Here is a 22,784-nt window from a genome sequence, read left to right as displayed (position 1 = left end):
GAAAAATGTGGATGATGTCACTACCCTATTTATAACTCCCTAGTGGAATTCCATTATATACAGAATAATATTCAGTCTCCTTACCACAACCTATGAGACCCTAACAATCTGATCCCAACACATCTCTCTGACCTGATCCCATACTAGCTTGTTTCTCCTTGGAAACAACCAAAATTCTTCCCTGCCTTGGAGCTCTTTCATTGGCTGCTCCTCATCATCACTCTTTTCCTAGAATGTTCTTCTCCTAATTTTCACTTGGATACTTTCTTCTCATTATTCAGTTCTCAACTTAAATGTCATTTCTGCAGACAGTCCTTTCCTGATTATCCACCTAATTCTTGTCTCTCCCAATCTCAGCTGTCCTCAAGCTGTTAGATCTTGAGGCCCTTTTGCAGTTTACTAATTATTAAGAACCCCAAAGAGTTTTTGTTTATGTAGATTATATCTAATAATATGTAATTTAAAAATTAAAACAGATATTTTAAGTTACATGCTTATTGGGTCATTTTATAATAATAACTCATACAGGTCCAAACTAGTAGCATATTTTTTATTTAAAAAACTCAGCTTTCCAAAATCAAAAAAATATGATGAAAGCAGTGGCATTGTTTTACATTTTTTTTTTATAAATTTATTTATTTTAGTTGGGGGCTAATTACTTTACAATATTGTAATAGTTTTTGCCATACATTGACATGAATCAGCCATGGGTTTACATGTGTTCCCCTTCCTGGACCCCCCACCCACCTCCCTCCCCATCCCATCCCTCTGGATCATCCCACTGCCCCGGCCATGAGCCCTTGTCACATGCATCAAACATGGAATGGTGTTCTGTTTCACATATGATAATATACATGTTTCAATGCTATTCTCCCAGAACGTCCCACCCTCACCTTCTCCCTCAGAGTCCATAAAATTGTTCCATGCATCTGTGTCTCTTATTCTGTCTCACATATAGGGTTATCGTTACCATCTTTCAAATTCCATATATATGCATTAGTACACTGTATTGGTGTTTTTCTTTCTGGCTTACTTCACTCTGTATAATGGGCTCCAGTTTCATCCATCTCAGTAGAACCGATTCAAATGTATTTTTTTTAATGGCTGAGTAATATTCCATTGTGTATATGTACCACAGCTTCCTTATCCACTCGTCTGCTGATGGACATCTAGGTTGCTTCCATGTCCTGGCTATTGTAAACAGTGCTGCGATGAACATTGGGGTACATGCGTCTCTTTCAATTCTGGTTTCCTCGGTGTATATGCCCAGCAGTGGGATTGCTGGGTCATATGGCAGTTCTATTCCCAGTTTTTTAAGGAATCTCCACACTGTTCTCCATAGTGGCTGTACTAGTTTGCATTCCCACCAACAGTGTAAGAGGGTTCCCTTTTCTCCACACCCTCTCCAGCATTTATTGCTTGTAGACTTTTGAATAGCAGCCATTCTGACTGGTGTGAAATGATACCTCATTGTGGTTTTGATTTGCATTTCTCTAATAATGAGTGATGTTGAGCATCTTTTCATGTGTTTGTTAGCCATCTGTATGTCTTCTTTGGAGAAATGTCTGTTTAGTTCTTTGGCCCATTTTTTGATTGGGTCGTTTATTTTTCGGGAATTCAGCTGCAGAAGTTGCTTGTATATTTTTGATATTAATTGTTTGTCTGTTGCTTCATTTGCTATTATTTTCTCCCATTCTGAAAGCTGTCTTTTCACCTTGTTTATAGTTTCCTTTGTTGTGCAAAAGCTTTTAATTTTAATTAGGTCCCATTTGTTTATTTTTGCTTTTATTTCCAATATTCTGGGAGGTGGGTTTTAGGTTACTATCTCACGTTAGCTCCCTCAGATTGCCCTCGGGGCACTCGGGCCCGGTCCTTACCCTAGGCAATGCCGCCCGCTCCTCTCCGTTCAGCCCCCACTTGCTGGTGGCGGATGATGCGAGCGTCTGGGGTTCTTTGCTGGGAGTTGCTTTAGGCACGTAATCTGTGGATTTTATTTATTTTTTCCTCCCAGCTACGTTGCCCTCCGAGATAAAAAATCCTCCCCCACACCCGCCAGTGAGAGGGTTTCCTGGTGCTTGGAAATTCCTTCTCTTTTACGACTCCCTCCCCGGGACGGGTCTCCGTCCCTAACTCTTTTGTCTCTCTTTTTATCTTTTATAATTTCTCCTACCTCTTTTGAAGATAATGCGCAGTTTTTGTGGAAGCCTGACGTCCTCAGCCAGCCTTCAGAAGTAGTTTTGTGAAGTTTGGTCAGCGTTCAGATGTTCTTTCGATAAATTTGTGGAGGAGAGAGTGGTCTCCCCGTCCTATTCCTCCGCCATCTTAGCCCCGCCCCCTCTGTTTTACATTTTATAAAATCTTTTTAATATCTGGCTTAATAAAAGAAGCTAGACTCTCATAATTGCTTCTGTATTCAGTTTGATATAAAATGTTCTTTTAGTTAAACTTTAATAAAATCCAGTCTCACATAGATACACAGTTAGAAAAGGAAGAAATATACTAATAACTTTTTCAGATAATTATAGATATTTTTTATACTACCTCAAATGCAAAAAGTGCAAGTTTCTTAAAGGTTAATTGCAGTAAGGAATCTGAAATCACATCAATAAACTTTTGTTACATTAATGTATCTGCCTATCTTGCACTTTGAATTTGGTATTGTAACATGTGTTGGTCATTTTGAAAACAATGGTTCATTTCCTGATTTCAAACAATACTGCAAATCTATAGTAATAAAAACAGTGTGGTATTGGCATAAAAACAGACACACAGATCAAGGAAACAAAATAGAGATCCCAGAAATAAACCTATGCATATATGGCCAGTTACTTTACAACAAAGGAGCCAAGAGCAACAATTGGGAAAGGATCAGCTCAGTTCAGTTCAGCCGCTCAGTCATGTCTGCCTCTCTGCAAGCCCATGGACTGCAACACATCAGGCTTCCCTGTCCATCACCAACTTCCGGAGCTTGCTCAAACTCATGTTCATTGAGTCAATGATGCCATCCAACCATCTTGTCCTCTGTCATCCCCTTCTCCTCCTCCTGCCTTCAGTCTTTCCCAGCATCAGGATCTTTTCTAAGGACTTAGCCCTTCGCATAAGGTGGCCACAGTATTGGAGATTCAGCTTCAGTATCAGTCCTTCCGATGAACGTTCCGGGTTGATTTCCTTTAGGATTGACTGGTTGGATCTCCTTGCAGTCCAAGGTACTCTCAAGAGTCTTCTCCAAACCACAGTTGAAAAGCATCAATTCTTGAGTGCTCAGCTTTCTTTATAGTCCAACTCTCATATCTGTACATGACTACTGAAAAAACCATAGCTTTGACTAGATGGACCTTTGTTGGCAAAGTAATGTCTATGCTTTTTAATATGTTGTCTAGGTTTGTCATAGCTTTTCTTCCAAGGAGCAAGCGTTTTTTAATTTCATGGCTGCAATCAGCATCTGCAGTGATTTTGGAGCTCAAGAAAATAAAGTCTGATAGTCTCTTCAATAAACAATATTGGGAACACTGGACAGCCACATGCAAAATAACTAAACTGGACTCTTATCTTTTACCATAAATAAAATCAACTCGAAATGAATTAAAGACTTGAACATAAAACCTGAAACCATAAAACTCATAGAAGAAAATATAGATGATAAGTTCTTTAACATTGACCTTGATGATGATTTTTTGGATTTGACATCAAAAGCAAATATAAACAAATGGGACTATATCAAACTAAAAAGCTACTGCACAGTGAAAGAAACCATCAACAAAATTAAAATGCAGACTAGTGAATGGGAGAAAATATTTGCAAATTATATGACAAGGATTTAATATCCAAAATATATAAAAACTCATACAACTCAATAGCAAAAAAAAAACAAGAAAAAGAAAAATATCTAGTTAAAAATGGGCAGAGGATCTGAATAGACATTTTTCCAAAGATGACATACAGATGGCCAATAGACGAAGGAAAAGACATTCGACATCACTAATCCTCAGGGAAATGTAAATCAAAACCACAATGAGATATCATCTCACAACTGTTAGAATGGCTATTATCAAAAAGACAGGAAATAACAAGTGTTGATGAGGATGTAGAGAAAATGGAACCCTTATCCACTGTTGGTGGGAAATTGGTGTAACCACTTTGAAAACAGTATGGAGGTCACTCAAAAACTTAAAAAATAGAACTGCCATCTGATCCAGCAATCCCAATGTTGGGTATTTATCAGAAGAAAATGAAAACACTAACTGAAAAAGGTATCTGTGCCCTCATGCTCACTGCAGTATTATTTATAATAGCCAAGACATAGAATCAATCTACGGAGAAGGCAATGGCACCCCACTCCAGTACTCTTGCCTGGAAAATCCCATGGACGGAGGAGCCTGGTGGGCTACAGTCCGTGGGATCGCTAAGAGTCGGACACGACTGAGCAACTTCACTTTCACTTTTCCCTTTCATGCGCTGGAGAAGGAAATGGCAACCCACTCCAGTATTCTTGCCTGGAGAGTCCCAGGGACGGCGGAGCCTGGTGGGCTGCCATCTATGGGGTCGCACAGAGTCGGACACGACTGAAGCGACTTAGCAGCAGCAGCAGACTCAATATAAGTGTCCATCAACAGATATATGGATAAGGAAAATGTGATATATAGACACAATGGAATATTATTCAGCCATTGAAAAGAAGGAAATCCTGCGATTTTCGACAACATGGACGGATCTTGTGGGCACTATGCTAAGTGAAAAAGGTCAGAGAGAGAAAGACAAACACCACATGATCTCAATTATAGGTAGAATTTTTAAAAAACCTACTAGAAAAATGTGATTTGTGCTATGGTACAGCAGTTTCACCCACCACTATTCACGTACTACCATCACTGAAATTTTCAATAGAATGAAAAATCAAAATTACATCTGAGTATAATAATAAAAATAACTTTAGCCTCACAGACCTCTTAAAAGCTCTCAGAGAATCTCCAAGGGTCCACAGACTACACTTTTAGAATCACTATAGAAGACTATAAGAGACTGGAGACACAATTTGGGGTAGGAGATATTTATAAAATAAAATCTTGAGACTATTAAGGAAATTTTCAATATAGTCAGCATATTATATCATTGATTTATTGTTAATTAGGTGTGATGATGATATTTGGTTATGTTAGCAATTGCCCTTATTTTCAGGAGATATATGCTAAAGTATGCAGGGATATGGTATCATGATGTCCACAAGTTACTTTCTTGTGGTGTAGGAAGAAAATTTTCTGTATATATGTGTGTGTGTGTGTGTGTGCGTGCGTGCGTGCGTGTAAAGAGAAAGAGGCAGACAGAGGGAGAGAAACAGAAAGAGAGGAAACAAGGAAGGAATGAAGTAAAGGAGTTTAGGACATGCTACCCCAAAATATGTGGCTTTGCTATACTGACTGTTTTGAGCTAAAGGTACCTGAAAACAGCAGATGCAAAAGGGCCTCTGATCTCCCTTTTATTCCTGAAAGCAACAGATGAAACTCTCATGTGAAGGACACCCTCCTCACACCAGGGTGAAAGAAACATTCTTATCATTAGAGACAGGGAATTGAGACTAGGAGAAATGTATACAAATAGACTTTGTTAAAATAATTCTTATTTTCCCTAGTCTCCCATATATTTCAGTTAATATTCCAATTTTGCCACTCTTTGTTCAAGCTAATAAATAAGCACTTAGGAGTAACTATTTTTTTGATCTCCATTTTCCTGTGACGATTCCATGTACACATAAAATTGTATTAAATAAAATCTGCATTATTTTTCTCCTGCTAATCTGTTTTATATCAGTTTAAATCCTTAGATCAGCCACAAAAATCTAGAAGGGTGAAAAAAAGTTTCTACCTCCCCTATAGGAGAAGAAAGGAAATGAGGGAGATAGGGAAGGAAGATAGGAGAAAAGGAGGGAAGAAAAAGATGTACAGAAAATGTTACAACTGTAAAACTGGGGTTTTACAGGTGTTCACTGTACTATTCTTTCAACTTTTCTGCATCTTTGACATGTTTGTAATAAAAAATTGCAGAAAACAAATCAATATCTGGTTAGGTTTTTAGCATTCATTAAATACTGAAAGGTATTATGTTCCTAAAAAAAAAAAATTGCTCCATGTAGCCTCTATCTTCTGTAGAAAAATATAATATCTGCTTGATCATCATTAGTAATACTATCATTACTTTTAATACAATACATTACTACTCAATTCAATATGTGTGCTATATATTTCAAATTTTAAACTGTTTTAAATTTTCAAGTAACATGTGTGGTTACATATAGAGATCATAAAGAGTGAATGAGTCCTTTAGGTTGGAATAAAATATCCAGCAACCGCTCTATATGTTGATTAAAAAAATGTTATAAATTAAACAACTTTGATCTTAAAAAAGTATCATAAGATACAACAGAACTATGATCAATTACTCAAAACAGAAATAGTAATGACATTGATATCAAAGTTGCAAGAGGAGTTTGAATAAAATAGTTTTATAAAATTAGGAAAAAGAACATTTTAAATTATTTCAGATTTATGTGTAATTAAAACAATATTTTTAAAACAGACTTTTGAATATCTCACCTGTATCCCTAAAACTTTATATACTCATACTTCTTTCTGAGGTTGCCTATATATGTGTACATAAAGTACGACTTTATAGGCTAACTCTTGGGATCCACCAATGTAATTGAGTTAGTGTGAGGCTCATGAAAAAGGGATAGTTTAATCAGAGTAAATACATATGATGGAATACTATGCAGCCATTAGAAATTATGGATAAATTCATATTTATTGTTATTAACAGCCATACATTGATGAGTGGGGGAAAATGTAGTACCTCATACTTGTATGATAGGGTCTTATTTATGTAAATGTATTACATACATTAACATATAAATAGAGAGATATTTGGGAGGATTCATAAATTTGTAACAGTAGTTACTTCCTTTATGATTTCAGTTGATTTTTACATTTATTGTACTTTTCTGTATTACACTTTTTCAATCCTGTATCATTTTACAAAACTGACAAAGATTTTTTTAAAAAGAAAATCACATACCCTTCAGATATTATACATATCCCTATGCAACTATAACATCTCAATGACAGCAGAGTATGTTGTTGCTGTTCAGTTGCAAAGTCATGTGAGATTCTCTGCAACTCCATGGACTGCAACACACCACACTTTCCTGTCCTTCACTATCTCCCGGAGTTTGCTCAAATTCATGTCCACTGAGTCGGTGATGCTATTTCATCACCTCATCCTCTGCCGCCCTCTTCTCCTTCTGCCTTCAATCTTTCCCAGCATCAGGGTCTTTTCCAATGAGTCAGCTCTTTGCATCAGGTGGCCAAAGTATTGGAGCTTCAGCTTCCATGTCAGTTCTTCCAATGAATATTCACAGTTGATTTCCTTTAGGATTGACTGGTTTGATCTCCTTGCAGCCCAAGTGACTCTCAGGAGTCTTCTCCAGCACCACAGTTCAAAGCATCAATTCTTCAGCGCTCAGCCTTCTTTATGGTGCAACTCTCACACCCAGACTACTGGAAAAACTGTAGCTTTGACTATATGAACCTTTGTCAACAAAATGATGTTTCTGCTTTTTAATACACTGTCTCAGTAGCCTTGTCATGGCAAATGGGCTTGTGTAACTCAGTGAAGCTATGAGCCATGCCATGCAGGGACACCCAAGACAGACAAGTCATAGTGGAGAGTTCTGACAAAACGTGGCCCCCTGGAGGAGGGGATGGAAAACTACTCCAGTATTTTTGCCACGGGAACCCCATGAACATGAACAGTATGAGAAGGCAGAGCATGACATCATGACAATATGATATCATGCTCTAACCTTAATCTCAGTGGCCTTTATATTTGTTTACAACATCAAGGAGAAGAGAGAAAAGGTAAAATCTCCCAAGTCCTAACGATCTATTGAAGAATCTTTAAATGCATGAGATTTTGATCTAGTGGAGCTCTGTGTGAAGCTGCTTCTTATTTCAAACTATTATTAATAAAGCTATACTTCTGTGCTCACTCTCTGGTTTATCTGGCAAATGATTTATTTGAAAGCAGGATAGGAAAGTGTCTAGTGAGGGAATTTATATGCTACAAAAGCTCCAAAGAGATAACTTCCAAACCCAGTGAGCAAAGGCATTGAAGTGGGTTGTGTTGAAGACAGACTGGGAAATATCAGGAGAATTCTAGGATATGGATACTCCTGATGGATACACAAAGAAAATCCTTCCCAAAAAAAGAAAAAAGAAAATCCTTCCCAACAAAGAATGAAAAGCAGTCCACATATTCAGATATATAAAATATTTTTTATCTTCTACAATATTTTATCCCAAGTCCCCACACTACAGACTAACAGAAAACATTTAAAGTTAGTTTTACCATTTTCTAAAGTGAATTCCCAAGGCACTGAGGGTTGTGAGTAAACATGATGTTTAACATGGAGCAGTCCAGTCCACACAAGTGGGTTGTCACTGTAACATCCATTATCTCTGATGACATAACTCCTTCCGTTTTTATGGCTCTCTGCTATTTCCATTCCACAATTTCAAGAGAAAAATTTTATGTAATGCTGTAGGATTCTCATCAGCCTAAATGCAACACGAAGCCACTTCTTAAAGTCTTGAGCCACTCTAATGACACTGGCAGCCAGCAGGCCCCAGGTCATCTTTTTCCTGGGTTCCATAGACCTGTTTCTATCTTAGGGAAAGTTCTCTCTAGTCTGGGGTAGGTTATAGCCTTGTTCTCTTTCCAATTTCTGGTGAAGTACTTGTTCTAGTCCCATAAGTCCTCTTCCAAAAAATATTAAGGATTTTGAAACACAAAGTTCAAAGACATTAACAGCACATGACAATTTCTTGTACAGCTACATCCCTTGCTTCAGTAGTCCGAGTAAGGAGAAAAGGGGAAAATACGGGAAATGTTTCAAATATTATGCAAACTATCATATTTTAAAAAACTTTAAGCCAAGTAAAAATTAGAGCTCAGCCATAGGTGGCTCAGATGGTAAAGAATCTGCCTGCAATGCAGGAGACCCAGGTTCAATCCCTTGGTCGGGAAGAGTCCCTGGAGAAAGGGATAGTTACCCATTCCGGTATTCTTGCCTGGAGAATTCCATGGACAGAGGAGCCTGGCAGGCTACAGTCCATGAGATCGCAAAGAGTCAGACATGACTGAGCAACTAATATTTCACTTTCATACCAAGAAAACCTTCACCTGAGAGATTAACCTGAGAGAATCTCTTCTTTGGAGATACTATAGGCAAAGAAAGGAATTTCACAATACTCATCTTTTATCTGAAAGTACACAAAAAGGCAACCTGTTCACATACCAGTCTTGACTTCAAGTTACACTGTTATTCTTAGTTATAGGAAAAATGAGCTCAATAAATCATTGTCACATTCTCTAGGAAGACTCAATAAAAGTTATTTGCTCTAAGAACGTTGGCTATATCAGTATTAAATCATTTACTTGTGGTACAGCCAGGAGGTCCACAATTAGAATTCCCTGACTGAGATCTCTGAGCAAATTCTGCAACAGGAAAACACTCACCTGTGTTGAAAGAAGTGAAGTTTTCTGTAGTGAGTGTATCATTAGTGCCACCTCGTGGCAGCACTAAATAAAATCTGAGGTTTGGGTTTCAGTCTATGAAATCTGAGAGCAGTTTGGCGAAAAAAAAAAAAAAACTGCAGTTTGGCAATCTGGAAATAGTATCAAGTCTATGAACCTATTTCACCATAAGTTTCCTCTGGCATCTTTTAACTTTGTATAATTTATATTCAATTTCATTACATCCCTGAATTACTAAAATCACTCTGTTTTCTTCAGTGTGTAAACTTACAATCAGAATCTTCGCCAACACTAACAATATCACAGATAGAGAAGATAACAGATTGGGGACATATTCACGAGACTAGACCCCCGAGGCAAAGTTTCCATGAGGTCTTAACTGTGCCCCATCCTTTACCACAAGAACGTGAGGAACTACAGACAATCATCAAAGAATTTTATGGCTGGAAGGATAGATCTCTTTACTCATGAGGAAACTGAAACCCAAAGAAGGTTTATATGCCCACTTTGCCAGATTTGAAACTAGAAGCCAAGCTTTTAAATTTCCCCTCCACTTTCCTCTCCATGTCATACCGCAGCTAACTTCCCTCAGGAACATTTTCAGCATAGAAAGCAGGCTGGCATAGTGGAGTGAGAACAGGTTCAAAGAGAATTGTTATGAGTCTTGGCCCAGGTCCCTAATTTTAGTTTGCAGAATGGGATGCCATTTAATTTGTAATCAACAAAGCTCACCTCTTAATGAAGTTTTTGTCATTAGGCAATATTTCACACCGCTTTTCAGCCCTGCAATGACTGGAGCACATACCACCAAAATCATATTTGTTATTGCTGTATTAGTTTTACATAGAGCTCAGCACCCAGACATGTTCCCACACATATTCTTCTTCCTATCCTGCTCCCAGCATCCTGGATTGGTATATTCTATTATGTTATTGTCAAGAGCTTATGGTTGCCATCTTAGACGCATTTTTAATAATAACTCACGTTTCTTGCTTCACAGAAAAAAAATTATCCAAACATAATTATTGATTTCATTGAGTTAGACAATGCTGTGGTCCATGTGATCAGATTGGCTAGTTGTCTGTGATTGTGGTTTCAGTGTGTCTGCCCTCTGATGCCCTCTTGCAACACCTACCATCTTACTTGGGTTTCTCTTACCTTGGACGAGGGGTATCTCCTCACGGCCACCCCTCCTGACCTTGAACATGGAATAGCTCCTCTCAGCCCTCCTGCGCCCACGCAGTGGCCACTCCTAGGACGTGGGGTAGCTCCTCTCGGCCATGCTTCTGCGCCATCCATCGCAGCCACTGGACTGGGAAAATTCTTAAAGAGATGGGAATAACAGAATACCTGACCTGGCTCTTGAGAAACCTGTATGCAGGTCAGGAAGCAACAGTTAGAACTGGACATGGAACAACAGACTGGTTCCAAATAGGAAAAGGAGTATGTCAAGGCTGTATATTGTCACCCTGCTTATTTAACTTATATGCAAAGTACATCATGAGAAACGCTGGGCTGGAGGAAGAACAAGCTGGAATCAAGATTGCCAGGAGAAATATCAATAACCTCAGATATGCAGATGACACCACCCTTATGGCAGAAAGCAAAGAGCAACTAAAAAGCCTCTTGATGAAAGTGAAAGAGGAGAGTGAAAAAGCTGGCTTAAAGCTCAACATTCAGAAAACTACAATCATGGCATTCGGTCCCATCACTTCATGGCAGATGGATGGGGAAACAGTGGAAACAGTGGCTGACTTTATTTTGGGGGGCTCCAAAATCACTGCAGATGGTGACTGCAGCCATGAAATTAAAAGACGCTTATTCCTTGGAAGGAAAGTTATGACAACCTAGGTAGCATATTAAAAAGCAGAGACATTACTTTGCCAACAAAGGTCCATCTAGTCAAGGCTATGGTTTTTCCAGTAGTCATGTATGGATGTGAGAGTTGGACTGTGAAGAAAGCTGAGCGCCGAAGAATTGATGCTTTTGAAGTGTGGTGTTGGAGAAGACTCTTGAGAGTCCCTTGGACTACAAGGAGATCCAACCAGTTCATCCTAAAGGAGATCAGTCCTGGGTTCACTGGAAGGACTGATGTTGAAGCTGAAACTCCAATACTTTGGCCACCTCATGCGAAGAGCTGACTCATTGGAAAAGACCCTGATGCTGGGTAGGACTGGGGGCAGGAGGAGAAGGGGACGACAGAGGATGAGATGGTTGGATGGCATCACTGACTCGATGGACATGAGTTTGGGTAAACTCCGGGAGTTGGTGATGGACAGGGAAGCCTGGCGTGCTGCAATTCATGGGGTTGCAAAGAGTCGGACACAACTGAGCGACTGAACTGACTGAATTATTGATTTGAAGCTTGTAGAGAATGTAATTACAAATTCTAAGTGGAGAAAGCATCAAAAGAAGAACAAAATTTTGCTAATATCTTTATACTGTGCACACGAGCTCAGGCCAAATCTCAAAAATATCTTAACGATATCTATTTCCTGATACTGATTGCTCATCCTACACTGACAGTCCTCACAGCAAAGGCAAATAATATTTTTATATATTTTTAAACCAACTTCCTGTAAATGTAGGTGACTTTTTAATGTATGAGAACAAAATTGATTGTCATTGTGTCAATTAAAAATCATAAAAGAAATGTTTAAAATCCAGTTGTCACTTTGTTCTTTCTCTTAATTTATTTTCAGTTTCTAATTCTCTTTTTCTAAAGAGAGGTAAAGTTCATCCAAACTTCTATTTATTCTCTGCATCTAGTTACACATTCAGAAGAACAAAGTTCATAACAAAAGTACTAAGTCTAACACTCCAGTCACCTAAACTTTCTGGAAAATAAATGCTTTTCTATGTTCTCTGTAACCATGAGTACATGGCCTTTCACACCAGGGTGAAGGGTGAAATTTTAAAAGTCACAATCTTGACAGCCCTAAAGCTAATGAGAGCAAGAACATCCATGCTGATGTAAGCTAGTCAGCATGGAACTTTCCTATAGGAAAAGAGCCAAGAGTCATTATAAATCTCAGACGTTAAGCTTGCAACTTAATAGCCTCACCCCAAGCCATTTTTATTTCTTTGCCTAAATACAATTTGCTAGAATTCTCTCTACTGTGAAGAGAAATTGCTGATTATCCAAATGGGATTTAAACCTTCTTTCATTGGTCTAGTAAATATGGTTCCCAAGCTAAGTGCCACTCAACCCTTTAAGTGTCTCTGGGTACAATTTCTTTTTACCCGAGGACCCTCAGCATCACCTCTCTAAAGCCTTCACAGCAAAAAATGACGATGATGATAGATTAAGCCATTAATTTGTACCTCTTCTACTACTGAGGTCACATTCAAGAAGGAGAAAATATTTGGCTAAGAAAAATTAACCAGCTCTCTACATGCCTCTTTTTTGAAATACATACCATCTGCTCCTAGATTAAGCTAAATAAATGCGATTTTCATGAAGCTCCTCCACAGTCTAAAGTAGTTTTAAAAGTTTCCTAGGTACTCTGTGGTAACCAAGATGAGTGGAATTGCGGGCAGTTCAGAGAAAGAGGGGATATATGTATGTATACATATAGCTAATTTACTTTGTTGTACAGTAGAAACTAATACAGCATTGTACAGCAACTATACCCTAATATTTTTAAAGTTACTTTGGCCTTCTTTGCCTCACCATCCCCCTGCTCCTACCACCAACAACAACTTTAAATTCTGAAAGATTCCAATTCGGGCCCTAATGAAAAATAACTTCACATGATGAAATTTACCAAATTTCAACTCCTCTCCAGTTTCCACATGGACAAAAATGACTGCTAGAAGAATCACAAATTTAGAAGTCAATGGTTAGAAATTTCTTAGAAACAAAGGTAAATCATGAAAGGAACTGAAAATGTTTCCAGCATTTCCTATCTGTCTCCATAACAAAATGAATAGTTTCTGATTCGGCCGTGAATGAGGAGGAAACTGGGCATGAAATTTCCTGTGCATTTGATTCACCCATGGAGTCAAAACATCGAGAATAACAGAAAACAAGAAGCAAGAGAAAGGACACATATGGTGCTAAATTAAGAATGCTTTTTCTAGTTTCCGTAATAAGGTAATTACGAGGAATGTTTTGACACAGAATCAGAACCCGGGTTGAATGCAAAGTAAAAATGTTCAAAAGAAAGATGCTCTAGGCTATATCTAGGAAGCCTACACTTCACAGGTAGCACATGTTTGTAGTTAATGTACTCTATCCAAGCAGGAGAGCCCTGTTTCATCAGACAAGTGTCTGTTCTGATGACCCAGGTACTGAGCTAGCAGAGAATATCTTTATTCAAGGTAGAAGGAGCAAGCTCAGAAAAGATAGTCCCCTATGGATAGAAAGGAAAAGAACATGAGACGGAGAAGTTATTACTGAGCCAGTTACCTCCAACTTGCTATCTTGGCAGAAGTTTTCCCCCTCTTTTCCTTTCTTTGTTTCTCACTTACCCTCTGGGTTTCTTCACTCTGCTGTCTCTTCAAACATGTCATATGTCTCTGTAGTGATTTGACTGTACAATGATTAAGAACAGGCTGAAGTACTTAATATAGCCTCTTCTGAAAAAGGACACTGTTTGGTAGCAAGTCACACATGTCAGTGAGGGACATTTTATCATGACAGCCAATGAGTTAACACTGTAAGATCTAGACCTATAGACAGACTCCAAATACCTTATCACAACTGAAGCATCGCCACTTTTTCAGTGTATTCAGAAGATATAGCCAAGGAACAATTCTTCTAACCTTAGAGGCTCATCTGTTTGTCAGCTAATCAGTTGCAGCTATAGATCAAATATTTATCGAGCTGGGCTTTGTACTGGGCTCAAGATAAAACAGAGGAAAATGCAGGTGTGTACATTACACTTAGAACTTAAGAGTCTAGTGCAAGTACTTTCTGCAGCTACTGTGAAGGACTCTCTTCACAGGTCTTCATTAAAGCACAGGCCACTCAGGTGGTGCCTGGGTGAGGAGATGAGTAAGGGCTGAAATCCAGCCTGTACTCTGCTCTCCAAAATTCTGCCCTTCCCAGAGGGGGATACCTTTTAAAAAATCACACAAAGGCAGGATCAGAAAGCCACAGCCCTGCATTAAAGCAGTTTCCCCTTCCACAGGAGTTACTGTAACTTTCCTTGCCTTAGAGTTTCCCAACATTTTAGAGACTACATTCATTTGTTATACCTCAGCCATGGCCCTACAGGCTAGAGTCAAGGTGAATTAATGCAGACAGGACTATTCAACTTACAGAAGAACACAAAAATCTATACACTAGTGGCACAAAAACAGTGTAGGTGGTGTAGATCTCTTAGAGGTTTTGATCTAGGCTATTGTTTCTTAGTTGTCCCTTTATTTTAAAGTCTCGGTGCAGATTTCCTCTGCTTTTAAGAGTTCTATATACAGAGTTCACCCAAGAGCTTTTCTTCAACTGACTCACTACATCCCCAGACCTGTAATTAGTAAATATGAAAAAAAAAAAAGTCATGAAAGAAACCAAGTTTGAGTGAAAGATTTGCACATAAAGATAAAGAATTTCTTTCCTACAGCTAACCTGCCATTAGCTCTGAAGATTATAGGAAATGAAATTCACATTTTTGTCACTCATCTGCTGGTTCTGTTGCAAAGATAAACCCTTAATTGGCAAGCCTTTAATATCTAATGGCATTTTATGCTATGTTCTGATAGAAATAATCTGTCCAAGCTTATAACAAAGCTATTTTGTAAATCCCAACTAATAATTGACAGAAAGACTTGATAGTGCATATGTTCTTATTTTGGTATTAAAACTTTACACTAGCTTTAGTCCAAACAAATTCTGATTCTGTCACTTGAAAATGTAATTCTTAGCATTCCCTTGATTGTAAAAGGCTAGGGGTAAATCTTCTAGAAGGTATCTTTATGTATAGCTCTCTTGTAGCTTACTTATAACGTGGTTCTTCCATGAATTGTTTCAGATCTGTTTAGCCCATAAAAATATTCTATCCTGGAGCCCATTATACAGAGTGAAGTAAGCCAGAAAGAAAAACAACAATACAGTATACTAATGCATATATATGGAATTTGAAAGATGGTAACGATAACCCTATATGCGAGACAGAATAAGAGACAGATGCATAGAACAATTTTATGGACTCTGAGGGAGAAGGTGAGGGTGGGACGTTCTGGGAGAATAGCATTGAAACATGTATATTATCATATGTGAAACAGAACACCATTCCATGTTCGATGCATGAGACAAGGGCTCAGGGCCGGGGCAATGGGATGACCCAGAGGGATGGGATGGGGAGGGAGGTGGGTGGGGGGTCCAGGAAGGGGAACACATGTAAACCCATGGCTGATTCATGTCAATGTATGGCAAAAGCTATTACAATATTGTAAAGTAATTAGCCCCCAACTAAAATAAATAAATTTATTAAAAAAAAAAATTCTATCCAAAAAAACCCAGAGTATTTTGTATTTTAACCCAAGTTCTGGATTACCTCACATTACCCTGTGATTGAAACACAACTAGAAATTGTGTCTGAACCCAGTTTTTATCTATGATTTAACACCAGTTTCATACAGACAAGCAAGAAGCAGCTAACACAGGATTAAATGAGGCCTAATAATCATTAATTTTTCTTTTTTTCTTATTGTTTCATCAAATAAATACCCCTGTTATTCTTTCAAAACAACTTTCCCTAACTGCTACAACAGACTTTAAATTATATCATATGGAAATTGTTCTGTCTTTTAAGAAGCACACCAAAAAAAAAGAATCCAGATTATTAGTCTCCCTTTTACAAGGGAGAGATTAGGTCACATTAATGTATTCCTATTAAGCAGATCACTCAAGGATGAGACTCCTCCCCCGTAAACCAAATAAAAACTCTCCTTATAACTGTTCTTCTGCCCCTACCCAAGTTCCAAGCAGCCACAAAGTAGAAAAAAGCCTGGATCAAAATTCCTGGAATACCTGCTTCCTTTTTCTCAGAAGACTAGGTCTCACTACTCCTTTAAGATTTGCCCTGACACATCTTCCCAAAACTTTTATCTGATCCCAACTCCTCCCCCAACCTGGGTTACCAATGGCTCCATCTTGGCACTTACCACAGATTCATATACATCTGTGTGCTTGTCTTTCTCTCCACTAGAATGTGAGTTCCTTAAGATCATAGACTGTATTTGAGTTTCCATATTCCTAGTGCCAGCCATGCTGCCTGAAGCATGATACATGCTCAGTAAGTGTTTGTTGAATGTAAGAACCAAGAATATAAAAATAGAGCAATACATTTCTTCCAATGAAAGATTAGTTGGGAACACTTGTTCTATCCACTAACTGCCTGAAAAACTAGATACATCACTAAAAAATGTGGGCTTCCCTTCAAAATTTCAATCATTTCAACAACTTCCATAGCTTGGTTATCTCAGTTTCAAGGATGATCATACGTGGTGAATTCCTTTAGTTTATTGAACAGTAATACCGATCACATGCCTGCCTGGTCAGTCCAGTTGAAACCAAGGTAAAATGCTACCACAGTTTTTCTTATGGAAGGAGCAAGCAATGAGCATATTACCAATTTACCATTTATCTGTAAATTTCTCAAATCCTCTCAATCATTTTCTTGTCATCTTGGCTTCCAAACTCTTAAAATCCTGAGAACTTTGTGTATGTAATATGCAGGCAAAATTATTTCTGCTCCTTAGTCATTCTGTTAATCAAAAGAATATGTTTCACAGATATTGTTTCCTGACTATTTGCTCACATTTAAACACGTGTATCCTCCTTACTTCATTAAGCTCTTGAAGGAGTTTGCAATGCAACCTCTAAGCATGAAATCTTATGTTCATGAAAATAGACGATCTTTATGCCCACGAAAATTGCATTCTGCTACTTCTTTAAAGCAACAAGATAAGCATATTGCCTTTGAATAGGCTGCCTTTGTATAGATTTAAGAAAAACTGGCAACTCTAAAAAGTTGAATCTCAAGTGTCTGTCCTACAAACCCATGCAGTTCTTTGATCTCCAGTTTGAATCACTAAGGTAAGCTGCTCATGAGCTGAAACAGCAGGCATCATCTCTCCATCTGCTGCACAGCACCCCAGAGATACCACCAGCCCAAGAAAAGCAAAAGGCAGGAAGGAAAAGAATATTTTCTCTTTGTTTTTTAACTTAAATGGCTGGAGCAAATCAAGCCCAGAGTCTAGCTGCTAAGGGAAAAGAGGGAATCCATCAGCATTTCCAAGGGAAGAGGTGGGTCAGTTGCCCAGACACAAGAAGATGCTGTGTGAGAAAGAGAAGGAAAATAAAATGGAGCATAAAGCAATTCTAAATCAGTAGAGTGCTGAAAAATGAAAATAATAAGGAAATCATTAAGGAGACCTCTTTTTAAGGGCTCTCTCTCCCTTGCTGTGCTGTAAAATCATTTTTCCTGAGAGTCTCTGCAAGTGGACCAAGAAAATATACCCCAAAATAGTGAGAAAACATTATATTCAATTTCATGTGATGTGCACACACTGTTTGATATGTGGTTCTTCAACCAGGTCATCACAGCATGCAAAGTAAAAAGTGAAATCCTAGGTGTCATATGTCCAAATTAAAAAGAAATCAGTCTGGTGACTCTTTAACAAAGGTTGACAAGCTCTGCAGACTAAAGGCTGAGGCCATTAGAACTACAACTGTCCATTATTATTCCTTCTCTGTGTTATTATTCTATTTCTAGCTGGCAGATTTACTCTATCAGCATGAAAGCATCAAACTTTGGATTGACCACAAGATCATTGATTAACATGGTCACAAGAGGAATTCTGTTAAAACTGCAGAATCTTCTCCAAATGGCACAAGTAGCCAGAGTCAAACTTGCTATCGCGGTAACCAGCATACATAGCTTGTTATTTTTAATTACATCCCCTCCATAGTTAGGTCTCACCTCTGAAACAGTGGGTTATTACTCAGCAAATTTTGAACAAGAGGGGCATGCACACAGTCCAGCAGGGAGCCAAGAGGGTTCTTGATGCCTCCCTTGTTAGACTTGCTAATCAATTCTCTGTGTAAAATGAAAGCCAAGATATACAGTGGGTATTAGGATCTTAATTTTAGGCGAACAGCATTACCCACACAACACAACACATCACAAATCCAAATGCATAGGAGCTGAGAACTTTCATCTCAAAGTCCATGGACTGTTAACACACTGTACAATTCAAAGTGAATTCTAAATGTTTTGTCACGTTGTTGACTGACATCTGAAGGTGTTGATCAACACCTCTAATTATTTGCTTGTTTGTTTTTAATGTTAGTTTTGTGTAGACTCAGCAATGGCTCTCAACAGAGGGTCAGTTTTATCTCCCAGGGGATAGCTGACAATGTCCAGAGACTGCTTTGGTTGGGGTGAGGTGGAAAGTGTGTTACTGGCAACTGGCGTGTAGAGACCAGGGATGTTGCTAAACATCCTGCAACGTACAAGATGGCCCCCACCACAAAGAATTATCTGGTCCAATGTGTTAATAGTGTCATGATTGAGAAAATCATGGAAAAGAGAAATAAGAGAGAGAAAGTATTTTTTTTTATTTTTAAAAATAAATTTATCCATTTAATGCATATTTATAGTTTTAGAAGCTAAATGGTACTAGTAAAACTTCTCATGAAATTTAGCAATCCTCTGCACTACTTCTTCTCCTTTTGAGTTTCCTACTCACAAAAGGAAATTATTATTCATTATCCATCTGGCTTCCTTATATTTTTAAAAAATATACTTAAACCAACAGTTGTTATTTAAGCAAGATTAAATAGTTACTGATATTTTATTTTGCAACTGAAGGATTTAGCACTCTCTCAAACCTCACTCTTTCATACTTTATTCATCCTTCTCTAATTTATTCTTTTTTCTGTTTTCTATTTCTTTTGGAAGGTTTTCCTATATTTATTTGCAACTTTTTCATTAAACTTCAGTTTCAGCTCTTCTACTTTAATTTTCTTGATCTCTTTTTAAATAGCAAACTGTTTTTGTTTCATAGATAAAATACCTCCTCATATTACCCTAAGGTTATAACTATATATTTTTTTAATTTTCTTTTGCTCACTGCTTTGTTTCTGTTAAACTGATAAGAACAGATACTACACTTGATCTTAACCAAAAGGCCGAGAAGCGATTTCCTCTAAGATCAACTTTTTGCTTGTTATGGTCCTTCTTTTTAACACAGGAACATTTACTTAAATATCTGGTGATCTTTTGCTGTTTATATATGTTTTAAAGTGAAACACTAAAAGACTTACATGCATGATAGGTCTTGTCCAGGCATGGAGCACAATCTGCTGACAGTTGGCCATATTGAGGATAGTTCCAGTCGCTGGTATCTGCATTAGTCAGGATTAGCTGTGTCTAAAAATACACCCCAAGTTTCCATGGCTCAACACACTGGAACCATGTGTCCACTGCAGGTCAGGTGGTCTCTAGGGCAGCTGTGCTCCTTGTGATAGCTCAGCCATCTAGGCTGCTTCCAGGTTGCTGCTCCTTAGTATCAACATACAGTTTCCATGGTCACCACTGAAGAGTAATTCATACCACTTCCCTTCATAGCCCATAGGCCAAAAACAGTCATCTGACTCCATATAACTGCAAGGAGGTGGGAAACACATGATTATTTCATGAGGGGTCATTCAGCTTCTCCACTGATCTGACTCACATGTGCAGGTCTTAAAAATTAGTAAAGCATACAGAAATGGGGTTTTGAACATTACAAATGTTTAGAACATTCAAAAGGAATATGTCTGTCTTCACTCCCACCTAATTCAACAATTCTTTGTTTCTTTAGGGTTGGAATTAATCAGGAGAGGGGAGAAAGGGGACATTCATTTCTGTATCTTTGTTTGTATCTCTATACATGGAATTGCCTTTAGAAATTCAAATCAATACGGAGATGTAATTAATGTGATTGTTATAGCAAATGTATCATTAAGCAAAGGGAAAGAACATTTTTACATTTTAAAACATACATTTTTATGTTTCAATTACTACATTTATAAAATTCACTATATTTAGGATGGAAGAATAAACATCTACTACTGTTGTATATTTCTTAACAAATCATCCTAAATTTAGTGTCTGTGATGGCTAACTTAATGTGCAAACTTGAGAGGGCCATGAGGTGCCCAGATATTTGGTTAAACATTATTCTGAGTATGTCTGCGAGAGTGTTTCTCAGTGATATTAACATTTGAATCTGTAGACTAGATACAGCATATTGCCCTCCTTAATGTGGGTGGTTAGAAGAGAGCGAAAAGGAAGAGTAAAGAAAAATTTGCTCTCTCTGCCTGTCTTTGAGTTTAGACATCTATCTTCTCTAGCCTTCAGAATCTGACTTAGACTAGCCTTCCTACCTGTGGCCTCTCTGTGCACCTGAACACACTTCCTCACAGCATGGTTCCAAGAGCAAAGATTCCAAGAGAAGGAGACAGAAGTGTGCTGTATTTTTATGACCTCATTTCACAGTCATCCAGCTCACATCTACCATACTTTATTGGTCAAAGCCACAAAGGCCAATCCAGCCCCAAAGACATAAGCAAAGGGAAGGACATATCCATCTCTTGATAGAGTGACAACATTCTAGGAAAGCATGTGTGATGAGAGATATCATTGCCTAAGATAGACAAACAAGGGTTACCATTATAGTTCTGCCTAACAACTCACACAAGAACTTTACTAATGAACAGACTTTATTAATACTTACATAGTCTCACCATACCCTGCTGAGAGGAATATCTGAAGGCCTAACCCCCCAAAAATTAAAACTCAGCAATTTAGGGGAAATACAAAGCCAAACCTCAGCCCAAAAAGTGAGCTATAGCATGTAATACACAAAAGATGGCAATGAAGGGAAGGGAAGGGAAGTCGCTCAGTCGTGTCCGACTCTTTGCGACCCCATGTACTGTAGCCTACCAGGCTCCTCTGTCCATGGGATTCTCCAGGCAAGAATACTGGAGTGGTTTGCCATTTCCTTCTCCAGGGGATCTTCCCGACCCAGGGATCAAACCCAGGTCTCCCGCATTGGAGGCAGACGCTTTAACCTCTGAGCCACCAGGGAAGTCCCAAAGATGGCAATGTTATCCATCATCTCACTCTGGCAGTGTCCAAGAGAGGAAGGAAAGGAAGAGACAAATCTGTGTGTATGCCAAGCAGAGATAATGATCCATTTCACCAAAGGAAGATCTACTTTTTCATTTTCTCCAGTATCTGAAGGTCACCAGGAGAATAAGATGAGGAACAGGATTTCACAAACAGATCTTTGAGTGGAATTTATTTTCCAAATTCATTCATTAACTTTTTAAAATCTGAGTTTCTACAACATAGTCAAAATTTAACAGAAATAAAAGACTTTTACTCTAGTAGTAAGTTAGCAATTCATTTTAGTAAGAAGTATGCATATAAACATGGGGGATCCTGAGGACAGGTATTAATATTGAGCTGGCAGCTTATCATCCTTATCTATTACAACTGGGCTGTTTTCTGTTTTGATTGCTTGGTGTCCATACCACAGCAAGTGAAAAATATTTCCAATAGCACCCCTGGTGCTTTTATTACAGATGAGAGGGGCACCTTACTGAGTGTCCAGCCTGTTCAAGAAAATGCAAGTAATATATTAGAGCTGTAGCCTACAATGCAAAGTGGAGAATGGTGATAAGGAGGATGGGGAAATAAACAATGATCAGTTCCTAGGGGTCTTCTATATTATATGGGGGTAAGTAAGGAGCTATTCTGGGGCTTTTAACCACGAGAACACAAGCCAATCAGATTGGTCTTTTAGAAATACTCTTCTGCCTGCCTGTGAAAAATGGAAGGGCAAATGGCAAGCAGATACTAGCAGGCAATTTTCAGAATCAAGGGAAAAGCAAAGTTAAACATGAAGAAGATGAAGGAAACTAGACAAATTTCAGATATTAAGAAGTGAAATCTAAAGAATTTTGTGATTATTTGATGTGAAGGAGAGAGGAATGTGGGGGAGACAGTTTCAAGGATGACCTTTAGATTTCTGATTTGGGGACTAGGATAGCTGCTGCCAGAGGTGTAACCCTGACTGACCGATGGCCACCGGCCACTGTGAGGCAGAAAATCAGCAAGGGTAGCTCAGTTCCAGCTGAGACAGCAAAGGACGACGGAACATCAAGAGGATGGTGCTCACATCTGGCTTGGATGGGAAACAGA

At 38.4% G+C, this 22,784-nt stretch overlaps 1 long non-coding RNA gene and 1 pseudogene across 1 annotated transcript in view; both read right to left on the bottom strand.

Moving 5' to 3' along the window:
* Positions 1 to 9,634: 9,634 nt before the first annotated feature.
* Positions 9,635 to 22,784, bottom strand: part of LOC145514135 (uncharacterized) — a 32,837-nt gene continuing 19,687 nt past the window's right edge. The window contains exons 3-4 of the long non-coding RNA XR_014059859.1: positions 19,859 to 20,198; positions 9,635 to 10,908 (exon numbers count right to left, since the gene is read on the bottom strand). This is a non-coding gene — a long non-coding RNA (uncharacterized LOC145514135). The remainder of the gene's footprint in view (positions 10,909 to 19,858; positions 20,199 to 22,784) is intronic.
* LOC145516027 (U2 spliceosomal RNA) lies at positions 19,624 to 19,735 on the bottom strand (annotated as a pseudogene).

The sequence above is a fragment of the Giraffa tippelskirchi genome, chromosome 7 (assembly GCF_054371585.1).
Source record: "Giraffa tippelskirchi isolate mGirTip1 chromosome 7, T2T-mGirTip1v1.2.pri, whole genome shotgun sequence".
Taxonomy (NCBI): Eukaryota; Metazoa; Chordata; class Mammalia; order Artiodactyla; family Giraffidae; genus Giraffa; species Giraffa tippelskirchi.
Note: the sequence above shows the minus strand (reverse complement) of the source record. Positions and strands in the feature narration are given on the sequence as shown.